Here is a 6864-nt window from a genome sequence, read left to right as displayed (position 1 = left end):
CTGTATGTATGAGATGAGAGTTTAAAAAACAAAGTTCTTTCTGCCCTTGTTGAAAATGTTAGATCGAATTGGTGACTACTCACTAGGGTATTTTCCCAAATGCTTAGCTAAAAAGGAAGTGTTACACTTTTCATTCAGTAAAGGATTCCTAGTGATGAAACTGGTGGCGTCTCCATTTCTGCTGGAATGATGAATACATGAACGTGCACTGACGTCTGTCAAAGTGGTTTGTTACGTAAAGCAGCCGCTCAGAATTAGCTTTTTGATAAGTAGGGTAAACGCATTGTCATTTGCTGTGAAGGTCCAGGTAGGTTCCGCTTCTGTCACGTAAGGACGTGACAATTCACAGTGCCTGTTAGATCTCCTTTTAAAAAAAAATCTGCCCAATAAGATGCTGGATACTCTATGCAAAGCATAGGATTTTAAATTGGGAGATTTCAAGCATTTTGTTTGACAGAACAGAATTGTCTTTCCCTTCTGTGAAGGAAAGAAAATATCATTCCTGTAATATTAAGCTAAAGAAAGTAGAACCTTGAAGTGGGGATATTCAGGTTTTGTTTCCTTTTGTGGTTTTATATGTGCTGCAGACTTGTGCTTTAAAGGGTAATCTGACTCGAGGATCCCAGGCTGACTGGATGAGCGAGGTTCTTTGCTGTACATCCACTTGTGTCAACGCAGAAATTATATACCATGGAAAGTATAATGAGGCAATCACAGTCATTACAGAAAGAGAAAATGATTCGTCATTAGAATGGAGATGCTCACCCTTCTGTGAAATAAACCCTAGCTAATAATTAAAATAAATACTGTACTGCATTTAGGAAACATGAGGTCCACACTTTGCCTAGCCTAGACAGACCTATTCCTGCTCTCGTTTAAATCAAAAGCAACGCCGATGCAGTCACGTTCACACTTCTGAATATTGTTCACACTCCTGAATATTGTTCACACTCCTGTGAATTAAAAGTACATCAAAATACAACGTTTAAAGAATTGTTTTTTAAAAGCAAAAAAGTCCCCGCTTTCCCACTGAGAGCCTTGGGCAGGCTAATAGGGCATAAAGCTACCAGATTTATTAGAGGATGTGACATACTGTAGATTTTGAGTGGCCTTGTGCTTCCTGGAGCACTAAACACAATGAGGGAAAAAGATAACTGTGAAAATGACCACAGCTACTCCACTCACAAAGGAAAAGGTCAGGTTCAAAACTTTTTGAAAAGATTTCTGCCAGTGGCAGCATTTTGGATCAAGACCGAGAAACAGTCTGGGGTGAAGGCAGAATCCAGTCAACAAGGAAGAGAGACCCACTGGCGTGAGGCCTACAGTCCAGAGCCACGTTTTGCAAATGGATAATTGTTTAGCATTTCTTTTGTGGAGAATGCTGTCTCATGCTCAGGAATCTTCAGATTTATGTTAAATATGAAAAAAAAAATCATTTTATGTGTTTAAAATTAGGAAAAACTTCAGTATTAGCCAAAATTTATTGATACCTTGAAATGAAACAATACCGAGACAATTTTTTGTAATAGGTTTTTACACAAAAAGCACAAATTCAGAAGTAATTTTAAAATATGCTTACAAAACGGTGTGGTTTGTCTGTTCGGTATATCCAAATCTAAACTTTTCAGAACTTGAATAAAACTGTTTGCATATTTCTGCAACTTCCCTCTGCTTTTTGAAGGGAAATTATCCACACATTTCAACTTCACATTGTGAATAATTTGTGTTCCTTGCTTTGGAAACCCTTCCTTATCTGCCTGACCTCCCACTGAGTGAAATTAGTATTTGTTTGGTTTTTTGAGGGGAAGGGTGTAAGAGTATGACCCAAAGTTACCCATAGGCTCGACCTACGGAAGCAATGAAATGGAGATCATCCATGCTTGTGTTGCACAGATCACATAGGATGTGACTGTCCCGTACAAGGAAAATGGGGTTATTTTCTGTTTCAGTTTCCGTCCTGCACTGGAGGAGCTGCTGCGGTCAGCCACTGCAATTCTTGAGGGAAAATTCCCCATAAGGCTGTACGTTTCCAAATTTGGACAACACTATGTATCAAGAAGGCTGAAAGAAAGAAATGGGGGAGAAAGATAAAGAGAAGGAGCAAATAGTACCCTGGGCAGTTTGGGTCTGGATTTCTACCTGTAGGAGGGAGCCGTTGTATTTTTTTCGGGGACACATTTTCTTTTGTACCAGTAAACCAACCAGACTCCATCGGTTGGTTTACTCCGTAATTCAGGCCAGAGCCAACACTAGGGAGGACGTGGGGTATTTGGCCAGGAGAGGGGAGAAAGGGTAGGAGGACGGGACCATTTCTGTTCGGCAGTTGCAGGCTGCTGCTGTTCGGTGTGAATCCACCTGGAGGCGGGCCACGTAAATTGGAAGTGCCCCCAGCCCCAACCCCCAGTATTCCCACCTGAGCTGCCACTGGAGCTCACGTCACTCACTGAGAAGTTAGTTTGGGAAGCCAGGCTGGCCAAAGATGACTACCTTTTGTTTTCAGCCAGCTGAGCTCCCCGAACTGTTTTCCTGCTTATTTGCCCGAATGCCAGCTGGCACTAAAAAAATAAAAAAAAAAAAATAAAAAAAAAAAAAAATGGAAAGGGGAGCTGGGTGGCGGGCAGCGAAAGGGCAGGACTGTGACTCAGCCGAGATCAGTTTCAGCTGTTCTGGCACCACGTCCAGGGGAGAAGAAGAAGGGGGAGGTCTAGGTCGCACAACTATTTTTTTTCCCCAAACGAATTCTCGGCGGTGCTTATCCCGCCCCGATGCCGGGAACGGGCACCTCTGCACCGCTGAGCTTTTTTGGCACTAGCTCTCCTTATCAGCATTAGCTAAACCAGCCCAAGGCAAATCAGGCTGATAGGCTGAAAATAGCTGCCGGAGTCAAGAGACAGCCCACATTAAGGTCTCACCGGCGTGGGGAGATTACAGCAGAGGATTTTGGAAGGCAGGAGAGTTACCGAGCGCCGAGTGTTCCGACACGAAGCCCTGAGGGCGGCCTCTCACGCCGCGTCCCGGCGGGCAGAGACGGCAGCGGTGACTCATTCCTGAGGCCGGGAACGCCGCTCCCCGCTGGGACGGGTCCGGCGAGGTGTCGCCACCCCCTTCCTCACCTCGGCCTCCCCCGGGGACAGCACACGGGTGGTGCCTCGGAGCGGCCGCCGCTCCGCACGCGTGGGGTGACCGGCCGCCTTTTCCTCTAACAACCGTGGGCTGGTCCCAGTTAAGCTTTCGTGTGCTCGCTCCCTGTTTGGAATGGTAACTAAAAGCAATGCATTACTGGGGAAAATGCGGAGAAATGAAGGAAAAATTGGCCAACAATAGCTGGGGTTTCATTATCCTTAATGCGGGTTAATGTTTTTCAGGGACTGTCTTGTTCAGAGTTAAAATAACAGGTTTCGCATTTAGCACCTCCGTCAAGTGACAGTTGCTATCAGAGTAAAATCTTGCCGCGCTCCTCTTTTGGAACGACAATTTTTAGCAAAGACGTTTTACAAGGGCAGCAATTTACACCTTTGTGTCCCTGTGATAATGAAGTTTAGAAATATCATTTGCCTCGAATAATTTTCTCTCAGAGGTTACTTGAATGTTTGCATCATTTAGACACAAAACCAGCAGAAAGTAAAAAGAAGGAACAGTAAGTAGTTCCTTCATGCCGATGGTAGTGAGAGTTGGTCCAAACTTAAAGCTACATATTTATGCTGTAAAAGGGAAGCAACATCCATGTAATTATAAGATAGATTTGGTTTGTTTAAAGTCCAGAAGAGAAGTGCATCGTGTGATTCATCTTTATAAAAATATTAGGGCTACACATCTTTTATTATTTATATATTGGAGGGTTATTTGTATTCAGCCTTGCATTGTATATGCACATGGCAGTAAAAGGACAATGTCTGTTGGCTGAAACATTAATTCAATTGGCAATACAGATCTGTCCTGTAGCATACTGTTTTTCTAAGCTAACATTCACCACAGTGACGCCTTGATTGAAGAAAACTTCCCTTAAGAGGAAAAATAGATGTGATTTCCTGAAATGACAAGGAAGTGCTTCTTCGGCAGCTGATCTGAAGATTTGCTGTCTCCAAAGGAGGTGACATACACATTGCTCTCTCCTCTTTTCTCTCTGTCCCTCTCTTTGCATTGAATTTCAGCTGCCACATTTGCTGATGCCGGTATGACCCAGCAACAGCATTTCACAGGAGCACAATCCCAGTCCCCTCTCTCCCTTTGAGCTTTGCAGTCACCATGCTTTCCCTTGTGCCAGCTTTGATAGTCATCTGACAACCTAGTGAGCTAATTTAGCTCACCAGACTAGCAAACAATTACTCCCCTCCACATTTTATCAGCTTGGTTTACTTTCAGAATAAATTACTGACCATTGCTGGTGCCACAAAAGCAGCACAAGGACAAGCTAGGAGGAGGTGAAGTTGTGAGTAAGGATTGGAAGAACAGGCCCATGCTTGCTTGTCATAGCAACAACTACAGCTTCTCAGCTGCCTCGTGAAATTTGGCCTTTAGAGTGAAATTAGCTGTATCACGGGGTGGTTGTGTCAAAGCACAACTACACTCGTGAAGAAGTGCTGCATTCCCACTGCTACAACTGGCTCCTTGTGGAGGGAACTGGGCGTGGACACCTGGCATCCATTCAGGGGTTGCAACCCTAACATGGATCTTTAAAATTACAGCCAGAGAAAGAGAGTGGTTACACGTTTCCTCGCAAGGTTAGCATGGGCTATGCTTGGTTTGGGTTGTATTTTCCAACCGGGGTTGCTCAACACTGGAGGGGATTCTTGCATGGCCAGGCTGGAAGTGATCATTACAGAGCTAAAAGGCCAAGGGAAATATGGAAACCACCCATAAATGGGTTGAAAGATGCACTGTAGAAGCTGGCATTTGCGGATAGAAGGAGAGCGTCTGTAGTATGTTTTTTTCTTGCACCCAGAAAAAAAGAATCATCTTGTGAGAATCGAACAGGCAAGACTAGGAAGAGGATCCACACTTGCACAGGAGAGAGAGGAGAAACAATATCTGAAAACCAAGAGCATTCATAAGCAAGGAGTAGTGGGAAGGGGTTTATCCCAACCTTTCAGGGACTGCAGTTGAACAGGAAGATAATCACAGATATGCCAGAGGCAATGGCGTTTCATACCTAATCCCAAAAATAACTCAGGTCAGTTATAATAGTGCAGGACCAGTAGCTGGTGGTGGCTTGGACTGCATCATTTTGAGATTATTTTGTTCGTGCCAGGCTTTTATAAATGGTGCTTTGGCACTTACTAGCCTCTTTGGTGTCTGTATCTACCACTTAAAGCACCAGTGACATTTTCTGAACTGCTACTCAGCTGCCACTGCCCTACTAGGCAGCCCGGTTTCTCTTGGTTGTCACTGCTGACATCGCCCAGCCACTAGCAAGCTGCTCAAAGCCCTTTCCTGAGATGAAATCCCCGAGTCCCTGAGGCAAGATCCTCCATAATCAGGGGAAATTACCCTTTCATACCATCTTGAGGCATACCTGTTAAGTGGTATGAGGGTGCCCAGAGTGCACGAGCCTGCTATGCAGTATTTCTAGTGACTGCTTGAACAACTGCGTTGTGATACAACCATTAGCTAGCGGAAGAAGCAAGGAGGTGCATTAAGACGGGAGCCAACTGCATGTAACACTCACTTCATCTGACATCCTTTTGCTTATTCTGCCAGTGAGACCAGATCCCACAGGCACGCCCGGATCACTCCTAACATCTGTGGCCTGCCAGCTCACGTGCCTGAAGGTCTGGGTACAAGCCAATGGTGGATGGAGGAACAGAGTATTGGCACAGAGGACAGTGGGAGGAATAAAACAACAAGGTAAAAATAAGAGGGACTCTTTAGCCTGGAGAAGAGAAGACTGAGGGGAGACCTTATTATTGCTTATAAGTATCTAAAGGAGGATAGAGCCAGATTCCTTTCAGTGATTCCCAATGATGGGACAAGGGGCAACGGACACAAGTAGGAACATAGGAAGTTCCATTCAAACACAAGAAAAACTTCTTTACGGTGAGGGTGACAGAGCACTGGCACAGGCTGCCCAGGGGGGTTGTGGAGTCCCCTTCTCTGGAGATTTTCAAGACCCGCCTGGATGCAGTCCTGAGTAATGTGCTCTGGGCAATCCTGCTTTAGCAGGGGAGTTGGACTAGATGATCTCTAGAGGTCCCTTCCAACTCTGAAAATTCCGTGATTCCATGATTGAGGTTGTAGAGAGGTGGGGGCTGACCTCTTCTCCCTGATGACAAGTGATAGGATGAGAGGAAATGGGTTCAAGTTATGTCAGGGGAGGTTTAGATGGGATATTAGGAAACATTTTTTCACTGAAAGGGGTATTAAACATTGGAATAGGGTGCCCAGGGAGGTGGTGGATTTGCCCAAAAAGGGTAGATGTGGTACCTGGGGACATGGTTTAGAAGTGGTTTTGTCAGGATAGGATAATGGTAGGACTTGATGATCTTAAAGGTCCCTTCCAACCTCAGCAATTCTATGATTCTATGATTCCATGATTCCGTGAAGAGATAGGGAGTGCAAGTACAGGATGGGGAAACAGTGTTTCATCTCGTACTGGCAAACCAATCCTTGAAGCTGACGTAAGGGAGGTGTTTGTAGCTGAAGATCTCAAGAACAGGTAGGTAGGTAGGTGCCATTTCAGGTCCATCAGCTAGTTATACAGAATCAGTTGCTTAGACACCGCAGACTTTACTCATTGTCCCATGCTTCACCTTTCAGTCTTACCCCTGTGACACACTGTGCTCAACTGGCTGCTTTTCTGAAGTATTTCTTGCATAGGTGTCTGATGTTCCCCTTCCCCAGGGAAGCCTGGTTGGGTAGCTCAGGGCT

The sequence above is a fragment of the Vanellus vanellus genome, assembly GCF_965231255.1.
Source record: "Vanellus vanellus genome assembly, chromosome: 1".
NCBI lineage: Eukaryota > Metazoa > Chordata > Aves > Charadriiformes > Charadriidae > Vanellus > Vanellus vanellus.
Note: the sequence above shows the minus strand (reverse complement) of the source record.